Source organism: Cervus elaphus, chromosome 9 (genome assembly GCF_910594005.1).
Source record: "Cervus elaphus chromosome 9, mCerEla1.1, whole genome shotgun sequence".
Classification (NCBI taxonomy): domain Eukaryota; kingdom Metazoa; phylum Chordata; class Mammalia; order Artiodactyla; family Cervidae; genus Cervus; species Cervus elaphus.
Window position 1 is genome coordinate 61,896,719 of NC_057823.1, and position 21,036 is coordinate 61,917,754.

The 21,036-nt window shown below is 51.7% G+C and overlaps 1 protein-coding gene and 1 long non-coding RNA gene across 5 annotated transcripts in view; one reads left to right on the forward strand and one right to left on the reverse strand.

Moving 5' to 3' along the window:
- The window catches only part of IL17B (interleukin 17B), a 30,135-nt gene extending 25,867 nt beyond the window's left edge, over positions 1–4,268 (reverse strand). The window contains exon 1 of one of the 2 annotated variants that reach the window (XM_043913239.1): positions 4,193–4,268. The gene's annotated coding sequence lies outside the window, so the exon portion shown is untranslated. The remainder of the gene's footprint in view (positions 1–4,192) is intronic. The other variant, XM_043913240.1, reaches the window with a different exon arrangement.
- LOC122700383 overlaps positions 1–21,036 on the forward strand; it is a 51,248-nt gene that overhangs the window by 5,621 nt on the left and 24,591 nt on the right. Inside the window, exons 2-3 of one of the 3 annotated variants that reach the window (XR_006342757.1) lie at positions 6,464–6,587; positions 8,925–16,214. This is a non-coding gene — a long non-coding RNA (uncharacterized LOC122700383). Of the gene's footprint in view, positions 1–6,463; positions 20,556–21,036 lie in introns of those variants that run through there. The other 2 variants (XR_006342756.1, XR_006342758.1) reach the window with 2 other exon arrangements.

Genomic DNA, 21,036 nt, shown 5'->3' on the forward strand with positions numbered 1-21,036 from the left:
AGAGGCAGGCTGCCGCCTTGGGAGGCCATCCATAGTAGCCATGACACCATCCTGGCTGGGCTGCTGGGCTCCAAGGCCACTGGTCAGTCTTCCCAGAGCCTGCCGAACCTCAGGCATGTGACCCAACAACCCCACTGTGCCTGAGAGCATCTGATGAGATAAGCCGAACAAGATGGAGAGAAAGGGAAAGAAACAGGTTAAGACCCTGGCCTGGCTCCACAGCCAACACAGAAGTTAGTCCATCCCTCTGGGCCCTGCAAGGTGAGACGCTCCATGATTTGAGATGGAAGTAGGACAGCTCCCGTCACCCCTTATGACAGTGGACACTCAGACTCTCAGGGAGGAAAAATCTGGGGTAGGGGTGGTCAGAGTAGCAGGGGCACACTTTGGATAGACAGAGGTGAGAGAAGACAGCACCCCAGGGGAGTTCTCCCTGCAAAGGTGGGGAGGCAGGACTGGAAAAACATTTTCAGGAGAACAGCAAACAAGTCCACTTGGCTGGAACCAAGAGTGGGTCAAGACCTTGTATGATTTGAGGCTGGTTAAGTAGTGAAGGTCTGGTCATGGAGTGGCTTTGATCACCAGAAAACAAAGCTCCAGAAGATGGAAGAAGTGTTCCTGGGAGGGAGATTTGTACCCTCCCCCAAAATACCATCAGGCCAAGAGCCCTAGTAGAGGAGGGAGACCTGGGAATTTGGGCACTTTTGACTCTGAGATGTCAAATATGAGACTGGGGGGTTAGGAAGCCCAAGGGCTGCAGTCACCATCTTTGAAATTTGAAGAGCTTTCTGGGGATCAGGAATTTGTTCTTTGCAGCCTGAAAACACAGGGCATGCAGCCCCAGAGAGGCAAGTGTCTGCAGGATATTAGGAAGAAGTCATCGACAGTCTGTCCACAGAGAGATGAGGTGATTGGGAAGCAGTGAGCTTCCCATCACCAGAGAGGTATGTAAGCTCAGCAGGGACACTCTAGAACTCAGCATTAGAGGAAGTTGGACCTCATGGCCTTTCCCACCACCAGCCTGAGACTTCACATTACAGCCCTAACGGCCCTGGGACAGTCTTGTGGGGCTGAACCCCACCCCCCCCTGCCGCCTAGATGTCAGATTCCCAGCTGGGCATGACATCAGTTCTGCCCTGACTTCACACAGGGGCCTCCAGGGATACCCCCCGACCCTTCCTCCCACTTCCTTCCACCCCTCTGCTGCCTTCTGCCCTTTTCAGAGAGCACCAGGCCTAACCAGAGAGACCTGGAGCCTGCTTGTGAGACCGGGTCCCCAGGGAACAATCTGCCCAGCAGGAATGAGGCAGAGGGGGCCAGCATCCCTGGGGGCCCTGTTCACACGCCCCGCAGAGACTGCATGGAAATTCCAGGAGGGTCACAGGGAAGATTCCAATTTAGAACAAAATGCTTTATTTTTGTCCCCTTTTCTTTCCTTTCCCCTTACTGGGGGGAGGGGGAGGCTGTCACAGGAGGCTGGGAGAGGAAAGCAAGCATCCTCGTTGGGCAGAATCACAGAAAGACCAGTGTGGAAAGATGGGGGTGCAGGGCAGAGAGGGAAGGGACCCAGATGAGCCTGGGGAGGTGGACTTCACGTGGGAGAAGGCAACAGGGAGGGCAAAATCAAGGGGATAATGAGACCAGCAGGCATTCCTGGACACTCAAGGCCAGAATTACTTCAGCTCTGGGTTCAAGCTGGGGTCAGAGAGTCAGCCAAGTTTCTCAGAAGAGACAGATGGTATCAGGATTGGTTCTTTCAAGACCCTTGGACACTGGGGCCTGGCCTTAAGGGACTGTAAAGCTACAGAGTACTACCAAATCCATCTCATTCACCCTAGTGATCCTGGGAGATGCTTAGTAAACACTCCTGGTGTTGACTCCTAAACCCATAGCATTAAAGTCCTATTAGAGCTAAAAGGGACCTTTAAGTGCATCAAAGCCATCTCCTCATGTTACAGATGCAGGACCTGAGGTCCATGATGGAAGGAAACTTGCCTAAAGTCAGACTGCCAGAGTGGCCAGCTAGCCCTATGCATCTTTCTTTGTCTCTTCCCTGCCTTCTAGCCAGAGATGGAGACCATGGTATGGTCTCCCCACCAAGGAGGGAGACAAAGAAAAGGAGGGTACCCTGTCAGGACATAACTGTCTCCAGGAGGTAGTCAGAGAATAGCATCATAGCTTCAGCCATGGGAGCTCTGCCCAGGAGGGTGCTTTCCCTGGCCAGACATGGTCCCCAGAGTTGTCAGCTGCTGCAGAGAGGGGGCCTCCTACAGAAGAGACAGCCCAAGGCTGGAGGGCAAGCCCTAGATTCTGTTTCTGGCTCTGCCCCAACTCACTACATGACCTTCAATATGGCCTGAGATAGGGTCTTCTCTGACCTCAATGTGCTTGCTGAGGGGCTGGACACAACCAGCTTGGATGGTCTGAGATTTCATCCAAGACCTGCCTCAGTCTCCTGCAGGGCCTCCCCTCTCTCTCAGGCCATCTTAGCTTTTACTTTGGTACAGGAAGTAGGCGAGGCACAGAAGAAAAAAACAGTTGCCTGCAGATCCCCCTCTGCTGGGAGCAGCATCCTCCATGCCCTAGCTTTGCTTTCCAGCCTTGGAATTCCCGGAGAGGCAAAAAACTGGGAAATCTCTTATGATCAGTCCAGTGAGAGATCTGAGACCAGAGAACTTCCGCAGACTAAGCAAAGTCACACAGTGACTTAGGCAGTGGACCTTAGGTCTTCTGACACTCAGACTTTCACTGACCACACTGCCTTCCAGGATGATAGGCACATAAGCCAATCTCATGTGGACCTAGGCATTGACTCACTTGACACTCCCCACCCGTCTCTGAGACTTGGTTTCTTCTTCTATCCAACGGGGAGATGGGGCGGAACAGATGTCTCTAGGAGCCCTTGCACACCAGGACCTCAGGGTGGCCTCCTCAGCCCTTTCCTCACAGAGAATGGGGCTACCCAGGCCAGGAAACCCCACCAGGTCACAACCTCCATCCAGCCCGGTCCCACCCCAGACCCCAGGGCTGGGTTTCATCCAGATCTACAGGCTCCAGCCCAGCTCCCTTGGAGGATCTGGATTTTTCTTACCATAAAAGGGCAAGCGTGCCTCTCTTGGTCCCCACTGCCAGCCCCACTGGGGGAAAGGCGGAACTATTTTTAGAAAACTCTAGGGTTTGCTCCTGAACTCAAGATGGAGCCTGTCTGAGCCTGCACCCGGGGAGCCCTCTCCCATCTCCCTTGCCCACCTGCCCTCTGAATTCCTCCCTTTTCGCCCGTTGCTGTCTCTTCCCTCCCTCCTCCTCTCTCTGTCTCTGTCTTGCTCTCACTCTCACTCCATCAATCTCGCTTCCTTTTTTCTCTCCCTCTCGTCCTCTCTTCCTTCCCCGTCACGTCTCCCTTCTCTCCAGATCTCCTCTCAATCAGCTCCCCCTCCCCCTCATCCCTCCCGCAGATCTTGTTTTTGGTGGTTGGAGAAAGTAACACATCTGCACCCCCACACCCTTCTTAAACACTATTTACAACATAAATTCCAAACATCCGCCATCTGGTTCTAGAAAGGGCCAAAAGATATTTAGGAAAGGAAGTCATGATTATTCCATCTTCAAAGCCAAAGGAACATAAAGGCCCTCCTCTCTCCCGCCTCCCTCCAGGGCCCCTTTGTTAAGATCTGACCGATTAGGATTCTTCAGTGAGTGGAAGGGGTCAGTCCCAGCTGGGCCTCTGATGGGTTGCATCACTTTGAGCTTGTTTCTTCTCCTCCCCACACCTCAGTTTCCTCATCTGAACAATGGGAACACGACTAGGATGCCTCCAGTGCTAATGCTCTGAGACTTCATGTCCTAGTGCAGAAAATCCTGAGGTCCAGGTCCCTGGGGCCCACCTTGGGCTGAGCAGTGAGAGTGAGATGGGGATAAGGGGAATTCCAGCCTCTCCCCTTGCAGCCCTGTGCCTTTCACCCCAGGGAGATCTATGCATTCCTTCATGGTGGGGGCGGGAGCGGAACCAAACCATCTCCCTTTTTGTGACCCCTGGGGGACTCTGGATGCCACAGAGTCCAGTCCTTTCCCTACATCATAGTGAAGCCCAGAGAGGGGAAGGCACTTGTCTACAATCACACAACATGCCTACAGGAGACCTGGTACATAACCTACTGCTCTTCCCTTCCAAAACCTTCCAGAAAAAACCAACCTTTGTATTATCCAGAAAATATCACCTGGCCCAGCAAACTGGAACCCTGGAGGTCTTAGTTCTTTGCAGAGTGGACAGGAGAGAAAGGAGAACTAACTCCTTTATCATGGAATTTTCTTCAAATAGACCGCATACAAGGGAGAAATGCTGTGGGAAGTCCCCTGTTTCCAGAGACACACATTGCCAGGGCTGACAGAGCCTTCACTGACACTGAAAATGTGCTCTCTGCTCACAGCCCCTTTTCCATAACACACATTTGACAGAATGTCCTAAGACACTGACTCACTGACTCAGGCTGTCTCCATGAATAGTCTGGTCTTACAGGGGAGCTTGAAAAACACAAGCTAGGTGGCAACCCTGATCCTGATACTTATTAACTATGTGACCTCAAGGGACTGCTGTAACTCGTGAAAGCCTGTTTCCTCATCTACAAAACGGGACAAGAGTGGTACCTAACTCATAAGTGATGGTGAGGATGAGAAAAACCTGTGTGAAATAAAGCCCTTAGCAAGTGTGGAGCACATCGAAGACACCCAGTGTCAGCTGTAACACGCACTGGCCTTGTTAAGATTACGGCACGTCCCAGTGTGGCCTAGGTGGGTGGTGGCTGTCATCACTGTCACTCTTCTCCCATCTGTTACACTGGAAAGTCAGGGTGATGGGGAGTCTCGGGGACCCTGGTCTCTCCCCCCAGCCTCCCAGAGCCCGAGCTACTCAAGGCTGGGTTTGGGATTGTAGGCTTTGGGGCTGGGCTCCTTTCTTTCCCTCTCTTCCCTTTCTCCTGCATCGCCTTATGTCAGCCTCAGACTGCATTCCCAGACCTTGCTCAAAAGTCCCCGGCAGCGACCTTCCCTGGGGAGGAAGTGGGGAGCGTGTGAGGCTGGTGAACTCAGCTGGGCTGTCAAGGGGGTGGGAGGGTGCTCTGGGAACATAGGCCCAGAGAAGCCGCACAGTGGAGGGGACACGGGAAGGGGCCCTACACGGCACCTCCCACCCCAGCTTCCACATCTTCTCTAGATGCCACGCTGGACCTTTGCCCTCATCCTTCCTGCTTCTCTTGCTCCCATGCCTGTGTCTCACTGTTGGGTTTATAATGAAGCTGCCGCTGCTCAGTGTGGGCTTACAATGTGCCAGCAACCGTGCTTGCACTTGACATCCACCTCATTTGACCTTCACAAACAAGCCAAAGTCCAGAGAGGCAAAGCCACCAGCTCGAGATTACACAGCTAGAAAGTGCTGCGGGCGAGAATTCAGAGGTCTGCCAGGCTCCAGGGCTAGTGTCTTCTCAATTCTCCCCAAACATATGCCGGAAACCCGAGGGCCCTGAAACCCAAGGAGAACACAAATCAGAGGACATGTACCTGGGTGAGGGAGCCGAGGAAGGGGAGCTGTGGGTAAAGAAGCCCCTCTAGAGAAAACTGGTGTGGGGTGGTGGGGGTGTCCTCACATGGGGCCCTGACCTCAGCCATCTCCCAGGGTAGTGCCATCTGGCTTGCAGATGTGGTCTATTCCCAGCCCCTCGGACTTCTTGGAAATGAGCAAGACCAGGAGAGGACACAGGGCCTTTTGCAACATCTATGACGACGTGAGCTCTGTCTTGTGGTCATCCAGCTGACTGTGGCCCAAGCTCAGGGGACAGCTGGGTTGAGTGTGAATAGCCCAGGGGTCAAGCTGGCCTCTGATACTCACCAGGCGTTGACCTGAGTACACTGCAGAGCCTCAGTAAGCAAGGAAGTCACTCTTATCTCTGGCAGGGATTTTGAGCATTTCCGAAGCTATACGAGGGAGCATTCTGCAGGCTGCAAGCCTTGTGCAGCTGGAAATGGTCACAGGTGGCCCCAGGGCTGTCCCTTCAGTCTTGGCTACTGTGTTAATGACAAATTTCCATCTAGCCCTAAACGGCTCCTTATCCCTGGATGAGTCTAGAGGTGGGGGCATTGGTCACCGGGGCCTCTGGGAAATCTCCTTCCAAACCCACACTTCTGCCGACAGTGCGCTGGAAAGGGTAGGCAGCTCCTCTTGCTCTTGGAGCCTAGAGCTCCTCAGAAGACCCCCTTTGAAAACCGGGTAAGCATTGCAGAGATAATGGAAGCCTAGGGGCAGAAGGACAGATGCCTCGAGGCCTGGAAAATCCCAGCAGACTCGGCCTAATGCTTCTAAGGACCCAGCAGCAGCCCAGGCTCATCCTCAATCCCTCGGGGTCCAGCAGCCTGGTCAGGACCCACAGGCAACCCAACATTCTCTGATGGGGGGCATCCTTGTTCCTTTCAGGCAAGGGCACTGGCTGGTGGGAGCTACCCCTTTTCAACCCTCACGCTGACACAGCAAACACCCCAGAGAAGGGCCTCCTGAGGACCTGAGGAGGGCAGGCGGCGGGTTCCCTGGACACAGAACTGTGAGTGCCACCCCTCCCCACCCACTGGCACCCACAACCTCCCCTCCACACCCCGCTGGCAATAAACTCCCCATTCCATCCTCAGAATGACCATGAACGCAGGCCTCAGAATGGGAAGTGTTAACAAGGAAGGCCCTGTTGATTGATGGGCTGAGGACAAGTCAGGGCTGTTGGGTTGGGGTCGTAGGTGAAAAGAAAGGGGAACCAAGGAAGGGAAAACCCACCAGAAGCCAAGAATCCACCCCCATCCCATGCTCCCTACAAACAGACAGACACAGAACCTGCATGCTACCAAAACCGAAGGACTTGAGGGCGCTGTGGAGGATGGTGGTCATCTTCCCTGGAAAGGAGTAAATGCGGTTGGATTCTGAAAGAAGGTACATGTGGGGCTGTCAGGTTGTCAGCCTCTGAGAACAGAAGCACTCTCAGGGCTTTGGGAGGGTCAGGTGTGCGCGCGGACTCACAGTGCTTGGAACACGGTGAAGCTCTAGAAACCCAAGCGGTTGTGTTCACCGTCCATCACATTCTTCCCACGCTTACAGTTGTTCGTGGAGCAGGCAGGGTTAGGGACCAGCTCCATAAGACAGGTGGAGAAACTGAGGCCCAGGGTGGCGAAGGGACTACCACTCAGAGCCATTCAGTCCCAAGTGCCCAGGGGGTTTCTGGCACAAGATCTCACAAAGATGAAAAAAGAGGAAGATTTGGAAGTGAACAGGGGAGGCAAGACTCCGAGAAGGAGCTGACAAGCCAAAGACAGGGTGCCCCAGGCCTGGCTTATATAACACAGCACACCTGTTTACCTCCGCACACCGCACACGTGCGTGCAAACGTGAGCCCCAGCACAGCACACACACCTGGCCCTCATTCACTAGCAAATGAACCTTGGAGACTGGGTCCAAACAAATTGGATTAGGAGGGCTGCAGGCGCCTCCTCCCCCACGCCGTCGGCTCCGACACTGAGCAGGCCTGCAGAGCAGCCAGCTGCGGTCTCTCGGCCAAGCTGACAGGTCGGCCTCCTCAGTCCCCTCTCCCCACCCCCCCGGCCCCGGGAAGGGGGCCTGGGTCCCAAAGAATGCCATGATGATGGATGGGCTGAGGGAGGTTCCAGGGCTAGCTCAAGAGCACACAGGATGTTCGTGCTTATGCGAGGCTCATTTCTGAACAGTTTCCAGCAAACCAGCCCCACCTCCCTTGCCTCCCTCCCCTCCGGCAACCTCTCCCACGGTCACCCGGTCACTGCTGCCAGAGCCCAGACCCCGAGCAGATCTACCCCCCAACTCTTGGTCCCACAGCTGGACTGAGCAGGAACTGGTCACTCAGGAGGCAATGCCCTGGGGCTGAGACGCAGGCACTTCAGAAGGGAGATGAAATCAGCGAACTGAGACAACGCCACCATAAAAGTGGCATCTCTGTGCTTTCTCATCCATTGTTTTATTTGATCCTCAGAATGTGTCAGGGAGTTAGGAGGTTGTGCCCATAATACAGACGTGACTACTGAGCTTCATTCATTCAGTGATCCCATGGCCCTCCTGTCCTGAGCCCTGAGTCTGCACCAGGCCCTATGTGGAGTGCTAGGGAATAACTTGCAGCATCTGCCCGCATGGCTTAATGGAACAGTCACCTTTCGCCCAGATCACTGGGCACTGGGAGCCCCCCGATATTCCTGGGGAGCAGCTCCAGCAGAATCCCTTTTCCATATGGCATGTGTGAGCAGTTGAAATTATCACCAAGAGAAGCCTTAGCAATCAGCCCATTCAGAACACAGATCCTGAAGTCAGACATCCCCAAGTTCAAATCCTGCCTTGCTTTCCTTTTAACTGGATGGCTGTGGTCTTAGTCTTTTGAAGCCTGTTTGCCCACCTGTAAGATGGAAAATACAGAAGCTCCCACCTTGTGAGACTGACTGTGAGGACTAATTCTTATTTTCCTTACGCTTATTCGACACAGGGAGAAACAGGGGTCTGGAGAGTGCAGGGCTCGGCCAGGGTCACACTGGGGGTTAAGTCATAACCAGGTGGATCCCTGCCCCCTGCCCCCTGCCCCGCTTCACCCTAAGCAGCCCAGAGCCACAATAGCTGGCCAGTTTGTGCAGGGTCCACAGGGACATGTCCTGGGTCCTGCCCTCCTCCTTGAGCCCTGCCCAGCCTCTACAGCACCAGAGTCCCAGGTGACCAGCAGTGGCCCCCCGCCCGCAGAGACGGCGGAGGGTGGGGGCGCTTAGCAGCAGGCTCCCAGCCCAGAGCAGCCTGGCCATATAAGGGAAGGAGCCAGGAAGGTCTCCTCGCTCAGGCCTGGCGAGAAAATCCAGACAGCCACTGTTTATTTTCTCCTTCCCAGCCTCCCCAGAGCTTCCCAACAGAAGACACAGGCTGCCCCCCGGGGCCAAGCGACATTTCCTGAAGACAGTGGGGAACAGGGAAGGAAAAACAGTCCATCCTCTGGGAGTAGGAGGATGTGAACAGCCAGCACCAGGTAAGATTCTGCCAGGTAAGATTGTGAGGCCACCTGTTCGACTGACTCTTTTGATGGAATGAGAAACAGGGAGACAGTAAGAAGTGCTTGTGAGAAGGGATCACACTACTTGAGTCTCCCTAGTGGGACCCATCTCCTGACTGGGGACCCAGAGCAAGGAGGGGCCTCTTGTGGGGTAAGTGGAACAGGAGAGCTATAGACCCCCTTCTCAGTGAGACCTCATTTGAAAGAGAAATGGGGTCAAGGTCAGCTCTGTCTGCCTCCCAGCAAGGATGCAAAACTCAAGGGAGGAGTTCCTGGAGCCAGACAGCCAGCAGAATGACACCTTTCCTGCACTCCTGCACCTCTGCCCTCCTCCCAGTCCAGCTGCAGCACCTTCTTCTCCAGGAAGCCCTCCTAGCTCCCCCAGGGAGGAGGAACCTAAGCCCTCAGCAGTCCTCTCTGGGCTCTCTCTTAGGCCACTTGGGTCTGTCCCCTATTCAACTCACCAAGGGCATTTATCCTTCCATCTCAGCCTGACTGTGCTCCTCCAGGGTAAGGACCATATCAGATGCAGGCCTGTCCCCTCGGCACATAGAAGACACAATTGGTTTGCTAAATGGATGTATGAAATGGTTAGACCCTGTCCTCGACCCTGACAGACTGGTATAGTAGTCAGGGGAGGAGATGTTCAGCACGGAGGTTAAAAGTCATGATCCTGAGGCGGCCGTTCTGATAGGAACCCAAGCTGGGCTCCCAGCTCTGTGCCCTTAGAAAATCCCCTTCTCACGGAACTTTGGGATGCACAGGGATTAGCACAATGAAAACATTCGAAACATGACCGTTCTTTTTACCATCAGCGTCACTATGGTCTTTCTGGAGACAAAGGAACAGAACCAGGCAGCCTATAGCCACAGAGGACACGGAAGCAAATACCTTCCCCTGGTCAAAGGCCTCAACCTCTGGCCCTGCGTCAGAGTTTCCCACAGGAGCGTGGGACTGCCTCCCATCCATTTCCTGTCTCTACACCCAGGAGAGCTGCTATCTTTGCAGCAATCCTCTGAGCCCAATGGGGTGTGCTGGAAATAGCCGCCAATTCCCCTAGTACAAGCAGGGCTGTGACCCTGGAACCGTCTCCTCCCCTTCCTGGCTCGCCATGTGCAGTGATAAGGCTCCCCCGACCACCGCACAGCTGTTCTGTAGATTAAGCATGGTGGGGTGGTTTTTCAAATGGCAGGCACTCAGATGCCACCCCCCTCTTTTTTTTTCAGATGCCCCCTTTTTAAGTTTTGCCATATCTGCAAACAATCATAAGATTTTAAATTTTAAGGTGTCTTTTTTAATACCTAAATATAAATAGGAAACTAAACACTGTCCATAATTAGGAGATAATAAAGATAAGAGAGACAGTAAATATGCAGCAGTGCTCTGGACTTGAGGGAGATAAACAGGAGCCTGAAAAGTGTCAGAGACAGGATAGCACCAAACTGAGGTTCTTTCCCCCACCCCGGGAAAACAGAAGGACTGGAAGCAAACTGACAGGGAACAGCCTGGGTCACTGTGTTTTCCAAAGTCAGTGCTCAGGCCACATATGCAGCAAAATTGCGAGAAGCCAAAAGTGGTCAGGTGAAAGAGCTTTGGAAAGAGTCCCGCACCGAGGAATGCAGGGGCCTGGCCTATCAGCTGGCCTCCCAGCAGCAAAGGCTCACTTCTGGGGCACGACCCTCCCTGGCTTCTTACTGAAACCTCCACATTGGCTAGGCCAGGCGTCTTCTCTTGCAGAGCGAGTGGGAGCAGTCCGAGAGTGGAGTAGACAGGCTGTGGGCTGTCCGGGACCCCCCAGGCTGGGTCCTGTTGTTGGAATCACTCCCCAGCCAAATGCAGTTTGGAAGAAGTTCCTACTCATTATTGAGGAAGGCAGTTCCTTGGGTGGGAATACCTCATAGAGGGGCTGACCTGCCCCAAGTAGCAGACCAAAGGAAAACACTCTGCTGTTTGGGGCCTGATGTCAGATTTCTGTCCGAGGCATAAGAAAGTGGAAGTGAAAGTGAAGTCGCTCAGTCGTGTCCGACTCTTTAAGACCCCATAGACTGTAGTCTACCAGGCTCCTCAATCCATGGAATTTTCCAGGCAAGAGCACTGGAGTGGGTTGCCATTTCCTTCTCCAGCATCTTCCCAACCCAGGGATCAAACCCAGGTTTCCCACATTGAGGGCAGACACTTTACCCTCTGAGCCACCAGGGAGGCTAATTTTTGAAGGATGTGAGTGTTTTCCTGCTCTCTCCCAGCCCTGAGAAAAGGCTGCCAGCCCCCTCCGCCCTCCAGACATCCCTGAAAGTACATGTCATCCAGCATCAAGACCATCACAATGGTACAAGCAGTGCAAGAGGGCTGCCCTGAGATCTTGGCGGGACAGGAGAAGGGGGTACAGGGCTCTATCTGCTCACTCAGAGGTTCCCACCTAAGCCAGATCTTAAGAGGAAAACGAATGATCTACATGGCCATTCAGTCATCTACCAGCAGCACTCCCTGGGGTCCTTTACCACGTACAAAAGCCTCCACAAGGCCCGGGGATCCCCACCACGAACAAACATGGGTGCCGTCCTCAGGGAACTGGAGATCTACCCCAATCAGACCCAGAGGCAAAGAGCTCTGACACTGGAGAGAATGCAGCTGAAGAACATGATTCAGTCACTCGGACAACACATATTAAGCATCTACCATCACAAATGCAATAAAGGATGAGAAAGAGGGCAGAGAGGACTTCCTTGGTGGTTCAGTAGTGGAGAAGCTGCCCTGCAAAGCAGGGGACTCAGGTTCAATCCCTGCTCAGGGAACTAAGATCCCACATCCCACCGAACAGCTGAGCTCTCATGCCACAACTAGCGAGACCATGTACCGCACGAAGACTCCATGTGCCGAAACTAAGATCTAATGCCAGTCAAATAAATAATTTTTTTAAAAAGGAAAGAGGAAAAAATAAATAAATAAGAAAGAGGGCAAAGGATGTGTGAGGATGTGGACCAGGGAGTTCTGATGTCTGAAAGTCAGAGAGGGCTTCACAGAAAAAGTGGCCATTTAAGTAGAGACTCATCCCACCAAGAGGAGACGGGCAGGGGAGTGAGGGGGAGTAACATGGTTCCTAGGAGCCCCAAAGTGGTGGGCACAGGACTCCCTGGAGGAGTGGGAAAAGGGGGCAAGGGCCCAAGAGGAATATCCCAGCTGGGCCAGATAGGGCAGGACTATAGCCTTTTGTGAAGGTTTTAGAATTCAGCCAGAGGGAGACCTTTCACCATTTTAAGCCCAGGAGAAATATGGGCACATTTGCATTTTGAGAAATCATTCTGAGAGGATGGCTGGGAAGGATGGGTGGGAAGTCGGTGGGAGTAGAAGCAAGGGAAGCCAGGTAGGAGGCTGAAGCAAATATTTGAGGATATAAAGTACCATGAATGTGCCATTTGGCTGGGATACACCAAGCATAAAGGTGAGGAGGTATGGGGTCAAAAAGGTAGAACATCACCCAGGGTGAGGGGTGATGGGGCGTTAGAGGGTTCTTCTGGAATGATGAAATGTTCTAAAATTGATTGTGGTGATGCTTCTGCCACTCTGTGTTGTTGCATTCTTGCTCGGTCGTATCCGACTCTTTGTGAGCCCATGGACTGTAGCCCGCCAGGCTCTCTTCCATCCATGGAATTTTCCAGGCAAGAATACTGGAGTGGGTTGCCATTTCTTCCTCCAGTGGATCTTCCCGACCCAGGGATGAAACCCTCATCTCCTGCATCTCCTGCAGTGCAGGCAGATTCCGTCCCACTGAGCCATCCGGGAAGCCCAACTCACCATTCTGTGACTGAACTAAAAAACCATTTCATTGTGTAATTTGAATAGAAGGATTATATCTCAACAAAACTGTTTAAAAAGAAAAGGAAGGGTGAAGCTTGGTCCCAGAGGGCTCACATGCCAGGCGGAGGACAGGAAGCACACCGGTGTAGCTGCAACAGCCTCCGGGGCAGGGGCTGGAGGGAGGAGCCGAGGCCCCTCTAATGCCCCTTCTCCTGCCTAGGGTGGACTCCCTGCCATCGACCCCTGGTGCAGAGCGGCATGGCGTCCTGTCTCCCAGCCTGAGGTGCAGTGCTGCATCTCTGGTCAGTTGGGAGTCTGAGATGAAGCACTGTAGCTCGGGAAGGGAGAAGTTGTTCTGCAGCCGTCGCCAGAAGTGGTAAGTGGTATGGTTCCTGTAGGCACCAGGAAGGATGGGAGTGTTTCCATTCTCCAGACTGTCCACTGAGGAAGTATTGAACTTGAGTCCTATCTGTGCCACTATCTGCTTCATGATTCTGGGCAAGTCCTGACTCCTCTGTGCACCGCAGTTTGTTCATCTGTGATATGAGGTTTTGGAGCATTCGGTGGTAGCCATTACGTAGTACCCTGACTCTGCTTTCTCCTGAGCCCCTGGCAGACACAGCTGAATCAGTCAAGGCATCCTTTCTTAAAGCATTCAGATGTGGCTTCAGAATCCTCCTTAATGCTAAGTCCTAGAGAGCTACTATTGATTCAAAGCTGAAACACTCAAAAAAAAAAAAAAAAGCTGAAACACTTCATCATTTGTGAACTGGTCAATTCCTAAAAACTCTTTCAGACTAAAGACAAAGTCCTGGGCTCTGAGTCTAGCTCTTTACTCTTTGAGGTGTGGCCTAAACTAATCCAGGCATCTCCCAAATATCTGATCCCTCTCAGGGGCTTCAGACTAGTCAGAAATAGCAGAGGAAAACCACTGGGCTAAGCACAATTTTATTTAACCTTCCTACAAGCTTGGGAGGTGGATTTTATTGACCCATTTTCCAGATAAGAAAACCGAGGCTCAGGTAAGCAACTTGCCCAAGGTCACACATAAATTATATTGAGCTGGGCTTGGAACCTAATCTGTCTGCCTTCAGATTCATGTTTTTACCCACTGCGTGTGACTTGGGAACCTGGGATTGGGGGAGCAGGAGGAGAACATAATAAATCCTATTCTAGTCTTGTCCTTACATCCTGGGTCATTTTTAGCAAAGACAGACTGAGACATTTTCCAATAATCCTATAGACTTCTTTCCTCTTCTTCCCACCCCCCACCATTGTATTTATCTCACCTTTCAAGTAGGTCCTATACCATCCCATTTTATAACTGGGGAAGACTGAGGTTAAATGAGTTGCTGGAGGTCACCTGCAAGGAAGGTGCCAAACAGAGACTGGGAACCAGAACTGTCCAGGTGGTTTCAAGTAGAACCCTCCCTCTGGCTGGAGACTCAGGAATACACACAATCCATGGCAACTGAAGAGGGGGGTGGGGTGTTACCAGATGATTTCTGGTCGACAACATGGCCTCTGACTACAGGAAGGTACTTTCCAGGGCCATTGAAGTTCCAGTCACTACCCCCTCCCCTGAAGCAATCATCCACATCCCGCCAGACATGGTGGCCGCACTGGCTTCTGCAGATGGGGCTGGATGCAGAAGAAAACTCCAGCTGGTCCTTAGGGATATGGCAGGGCCTTGGTGCTGAAGGCCACTATCTCACCTTGTCCTCACGGTCCAGTTTTCCCAGGAATCCCTTAGATGCTAAGATGGGGATTCCTGGAAATACTGTTCTTGAGGTCATGGTTTAACAGCTGGATTCGCCTCCTTCCCACCCCAAGTTGCCCCCGCGGGACTTGGGCTCAAGCACATCATGAGGCCACGTGGAAGGCCATGAGCTGGAGGTAAGAGGACTTGAGGACTGTGTTCTTGACCTTTAAACTGCTTTTCTTTCCATTTTGTCCATTTCGCAACATCCTGTGAGGCTGGAATGGGAACTTCACCTCTGTCCTACTCTTGGGAAATTTGTCCAGACACTCAGCTGAGCAGTGGTTGAACCAGGACGCCATAAAGCTTGTGTCTCTTTCCACCTCCCCCAACCCCCATCCCAGTTCCCAGCATCCCAAGCAGTGGGGGGGGTGGGGTCACAATATCAAATCCACATTAGTGATAAACAAATAAATATATGTGAATTTATTTTAAAAGTTCACTAGATCAGTTAACGTAAACTAAAAATCTGTAAGTTTTAGTTCGATTTGGAGTATCAGAAAAATGTTATAATTTTTCATTAAGGTAAAGACAAAAAAGCTCAGACTGCCCTCTTGTGGTGACGCCTGCCACAACCCTGGAGAACCCAGGAACACTGGGTTGTCCTACACACACACACACACACACACACTCCTTTTGAACCAGCTTAAGACCCATCCATCATTTCATTACCAATGATGTCTCCATCACTTACAGTTTAATGTTACTCACATTACCTGGCTTTGTCCTCAAAACTCCTGAAGGTCAGTGAGATGGTGAAGTGACGAGCCCCTGGTCACCCAGATAGCATTAGGCAGAGCGAGGATCTGTTCCGAGTTCAGTGACTCAGCCAAAAGTAAAAACTACAAAAATAAAAAATAAAAGGAAGACATCTGAATAGGTGTAGAAAATGCTGGCTGAATGCTAGAGACCTGATGTAGTCCAGGTGTTAATACTAGAACTTTTCAAAAAATCTTCCCAGTGCTTTTTATGGAGTCTGTAGTGACAAGAGGTGCCATGACCCCAGGATCCTTACTTTGGGGTCTAGTAGCCATGTTCCCAGGGACCAGGTGGCTCCCACTTATGTATCAGGCTGTCTCTCTTAACAGGCCATGCTGCAGACAATTTATAAAGTATCAGATTCCCGTCTCTCTCCTCCTCAGACACTGGAGCTGGCCTGACCATGAAGAAATCTGATTTGCTCCAAATGATAATAATATCTTCCACTTACTGAGTATTTGCAACTTACCAGGCACTGTGTTAAACACTTTCACAAGCATTGTCCCATTCAATCCTCACAACAACTCCGTGAGATAGGTTCTATCACTTTTTCTACTTCACAGACGAGGCAGCCAAGGCACAGAGACGTTAAGAGACTTGTTTAAGATCACACAGCTAACAAGTTGTAAGGCTGAGTCAAATCAAGTCTGTGTTTATACCCGTCACCTGCCCTTGCCCCCCTCTCTCCCCTTTGGCCTGGTCTGGCTGGTGGAGCTGTCTCCTGTGGCTTCCCCTGCGGCAGATGGTAAAACAAGCCTTCAGGGAGACCCAAGCAGTCCCTCCTGTGTGCTGTGACAATAATAAAGTGGGAGACCCTTGACTGTGTCCTGTGTCTTCCTGGGAATGTGAAAGGAGGGGAGGGGAGGTGAAGGCAGCCTAACAGCCTGTATTAGTTCTCTAGGGCATTCGTAACAACGTGCTACAGAATGGGTGGCTTAAACAATAGAATGTTATTTTATCATAGTTCTAGAGCCTGGAAGTCTAAGAGCAAGGTGTCAGTCAGCAGGGCTGGTGTCCTCCGAGGCCTCTCTGTCTTGTAGACAGCCATGTTCTCCCTGTGTCTTCACTGTGCGTGTCAGTGTCTCAATCTCCTCAGACAAGGACACCAGCCCTGTTGGATTAGGGCCCACCCACAGGTCTCATTTAACAGAAATTATTTCTTTAAAGACCTACCGCCAAATATAGTCAGAGTCTGAGGTACTGGGGGTTAAGGCTTCATCATGAACACAGTAGGGGGACACAATCCAGCCCACAGCACAGCCCCAGTTGAGGTAACCCTAAAGTGACTTCACACTGCTGGACATTTTCAGGGGCCAGCTACACAGCAACCAGGACCCACACCAGGATAGTCAGAAGCTCTAGGAAGGTGCCAGGCTGTGTCTGAGAACACCCACCAAAGAGGGAGGGGAGGGGGAACGTCCTACAAGGTGAGGTCCCCTCAGGCGGGGGCCAAGGCACAGTCTGAGGAGCCAGGCTACACGGCAGCCTCTCCCCTTCAGTCCCAAAGGTGTGACTGACCAGGTGGAGGAGGCAAGACAGGCTCTGAAATCACACCTCACACAGTGCCAGGAATCAGAGTGAATGTAACATCAGCTGCACCACAGGCATCATGCCCAACTTTGTGGACATTTTAAACACACTTCTCTACCTTTGGCACTGACCCTCTAAACTTCGATACATTCTGAGGGGGGAAAAAATAAACATGACTTCCTACCTGCAGATTCCCAGATGCCCAGGGCCTCCCCTCAACGCTCCTTTGAGCCCCAAAACAAGGCCTGCACGCCTGCGCCACACGGCAGAGGAGCCCGAGGTCCCACAAGGCCCAGGGCAGCAGCTGGGGAGCCACAGGGACGAGGAAGAGGCAGGACCGAGGGAGAGCTCCCCTGCTACCACCCAGCCGTCCACCACACCCCACGCCCCGATGAGCTTTGGAGCGTCAGTCACTGGGGCCTCCTCCAAACTCACGGGGCTGGTCCTGCTGAAGTCCTTCTAGAACTTTCCCTCACACCCCTGGGGAATTATTGCTAAGATGCGGCTTCCTGACTCCCACAGGCGGGTTCTGCTCTGTGGTTTGAGATTTCCCAGGAGTGGAGGGTGGGAGCAACAACAAATGTCCAGCAGAGGTGTGTCCTCTCCATTTACCTCTGCGAGCCTTCTTGACTGGGTGCCCCTATGCGCCTGCTGCTGGGGACACAGCAGTGAACGAGACAACAGAGAACTCCGACGTGTGAGGACTCGCTCACACACACACACACAGGTGTGAGGTCTCGTGCTCCTCTTCCAGAATTTCAGCCTCGAGACCTCTTCTGAACAGAGCCATAACGTGGTAACAGTCTCTCAAATACGTCCCGACATGCCCAGGCAAGCCATGGGCCTCTGTCCTGTGGGGAGAAGGAACTGGCACCCCCTGACAAGCCTGGTGACAGATCTTCCAGCAGTGAGGACCTGCTGCTGCTGCTGCTAAGTCACTTCAGTCGTGTCCGACTCTGCGACCCCATAGACGGCAGCCCACCAGGCTCCCCCCGTCCCTGGGATTCTCCAGGCAAGAATACTGGAGTTGGTTGCCATTTCCTTCTCCACTGCATGAAAGTGAAAAGTGAAAGTGAAGTCTCTCAGTCGTTTCCGACTCTTAGCGACCCCATGGACCGCAGCCTACCAGGCTCCGCAGTGAGGACCAGCACCTCCTTTTACTGACAGGGCAGCCAGGACCAGGTGCCTCCTGGGGGCGTGTCCAAGAAGGCGGCGTGACGCACGCAAAAAGGAGGCGGTGCCCTCTTGTGGCCCACCCTGGAAAGACAGGCTAACTTAGAAGGACTTTTTGTTATTATCAATGACCATTGTCTAACATAATTGCATAGGATTCTGCATCTCAAAAGGGGGTTTCCCAGGTGACGCTAGTGGTCAAGAACCCGCCTACCAATGCAGGAGACAAAAGACATGTGTGTTTCATTCCTGGGTGGGGAAGATCCCCTGGAGGAGAGCAGGGCAATCCCCTCCAATATTCTTGCCTGGAGAATCCCAGGAACAGAGGAGCCTGGCGGGCTACAGTCCATGCGGTCGTAAAGGGAGACACGACTGAAATGACTTAGCACGTATGCACACTGCATCTCAAAACACTTCTCATCTCGTGATCTCCCTTGATCCTTGTTTTAAGAAGGGCATTCCAAAATTGCTACAGGCTAAGGTCCGAGGATGCTTTTTGGAGAAGGAAATGGCAACCCACTCCAGTATTCTTGCCTGGAGAATCCCATAGACAAAGGAGCCTGGTGGGCTACAGTCCTTGGGGTTGTAAAGAGCTGGACATGACTGAGCGACTAACACATGGTCCGAGGATGCAGGCAAAGGAGATGAAAAGGACTGCTCTGATCCTGAGGGATCCAGAGCCAGAAGCTGAGAGGCAGACAGTCAGTCTAGTCCAGGGAAGGTTGCACGCCTCCAGGAGTCCTAGGGGCCTGGCCAGCAGCCTGCGCAAGCCAATCTCCTTGCTGTGAAAGGAGAGTGGCCAGAGAGGGGACTCAGGCCTGTCTGGGCATTTCAGACCTAGACAGCCCCGCTCCAGGTCATGGAAGCAGCAAAGTGAAAATCAACCCAGGAGGGAAGGGATAGGTCTGAATTTGCTCCTTCTATGTAAAATATGGGGATGGCACCCAAATGGCCTCACTTTGGGGACATCAAGAGCCATGTCAGTTGCACTCCAGGCTGTGGGAGCCTGGAAGGAACCATAGCTATATTAATTTAGAAACTGTCCCCCTTGCCTTAATCCATATACCACTCTGAAGTTCCAAAACTGTTTCCTTTGTCTGCTCATGCCACAATTTCCGACAGATGGGCATGCACATCAATTTTCATACCTCCAGTGACAAGGACCTCACCATCTTACCAGCCAGGCTATGTCCTTGATCAGCAGGGATTGTTAGGAGGTCCTTCTCTTGGAGTAAAAGCTCTGTCATTTTTCCCTAGCTCCTTTGCTGCCCACAGATGTGGACTAAAAAAGTTGCACAACTTGAGAGTTGTGAGTGAAGTTTTATTTGGGGCAAAATGAGGACTGCAGCCTGGGAGGCAGCATCTCAGATAGCTCTGAGAGACTGCTCCAAAGCGGCAGTGGGGGAAGGCCAATATACAAGGTTTTGGTGAAGGGGGAGTTCAATACCATGAAGTACTCATTTTACAAAAGGTTTTTTTGTTAGTCATAAGGATCTGATGTCACTATGAAGGGATTTAGTACTTCTCTAGATATGAGGAGATGTAAGGATTGAGATCATAAAAATCTGTTCCTAAAAACATTCAACTATCGAAAGACCTGTCCCACCAGATTCCCTGGAGCAGAGTGTCTCTCTCTACCCTCAACTCCCTCAGGGATTGTTGAAGGTCAACAGTGGTAGCAGCATGAGTTTCAATCTCCTTAGAGGCAGATGGCAAATGCCTTTGTTGTTCAGTCCTTTGCGATGCTCTTGGTAAGTGCCAATTTGCAGTTGACACAGAGATGTACAAACAGTGGCTCTGGCTTCTTTCCTGTCCCCCAAGATAAACATGCCCAGGGCTCCCAGTGGGCCTCTGAGACTGAATTTAAGTTTGTTTCCCTGCCTGCACAATCAAGACCCCTCCTTTGCGGTCAGGACGTCCTTTGAGAGCCTAATACAAACGATCAACCATCTCCAAGAAAATAGCAATACTCACTACTTTAGAGAGTCCATAGGCCCTTTCTTTAATGCATGGCAGTTTCCAGAAAGTGGTTGGCCTTTAGTACTAATTTATGTATTCAACAAATGTTTACAGAGAACCTAGCACATGCCAAGCACAGTTTCTGGTGCCCAGGATGGAAGGGTGATTAAAACAAATCTCAGCTCCAAGAATTTACAATCTGGAGCAGGAGAGAGACACAAACAAATCAGCCACCACATCTTTAATTTTCTATTGTGACAAATTCAAGGAAGAAAATGGAGAGTGCTACAATGAGAAGTGGCAGGATTAGGAGAGCTGTTTTAAATTGGAAGGTCAGGGAGGGTCCTGGGGGGTGGGATGGGGCTGACATTTAAGTAGAGATCAGAAGACATTGGGATGGAAGGGGGCGTGGTCAGGCAGGAGCAAGGATGGGTGTCAAGACTCTGAGGCGAGGGACTTCTCTGATGGTCCAATGGCTGAGACTTCGCGATCCCAATGTAGGGGGTCCAGGGTTCGATTCCTAGTCCAAGAACTAGATTCCACATGCTGTAACTAAGATCAAAGATCCTAGATCCTGTGTGCCACAAGTAAGACCCAGCACCACCAAATTAATTAATTAGTTAATAATTTAAAAAAAAAAGACTCAGGCAGAAGGAGACCAGGAAGGCTATAGCCTGGAGTGAAGGAGGGTGTGTAAGACTTGATTAGGGAGCACAGGGCCAGGCTGAATGGATAGTCTGGGTCCCATGTAAGTACAGTGAGTGATATAGTCAGGTATACATTTGAAAAGATCACTCAAACCGGGGAAGGGAATCAAGATGTATTCCCCTCTCATGTTTCCTTATATCTGCATACAGAAATTCTGGAAAAATACAAAAGAACTTAATAAAGAATGGTTACTTAGAAAAGCAAGATTTCTCAATATTTACATATTATGTTGTTTTGCTTTGACATTTGAATGACCTGAATATTTTACCT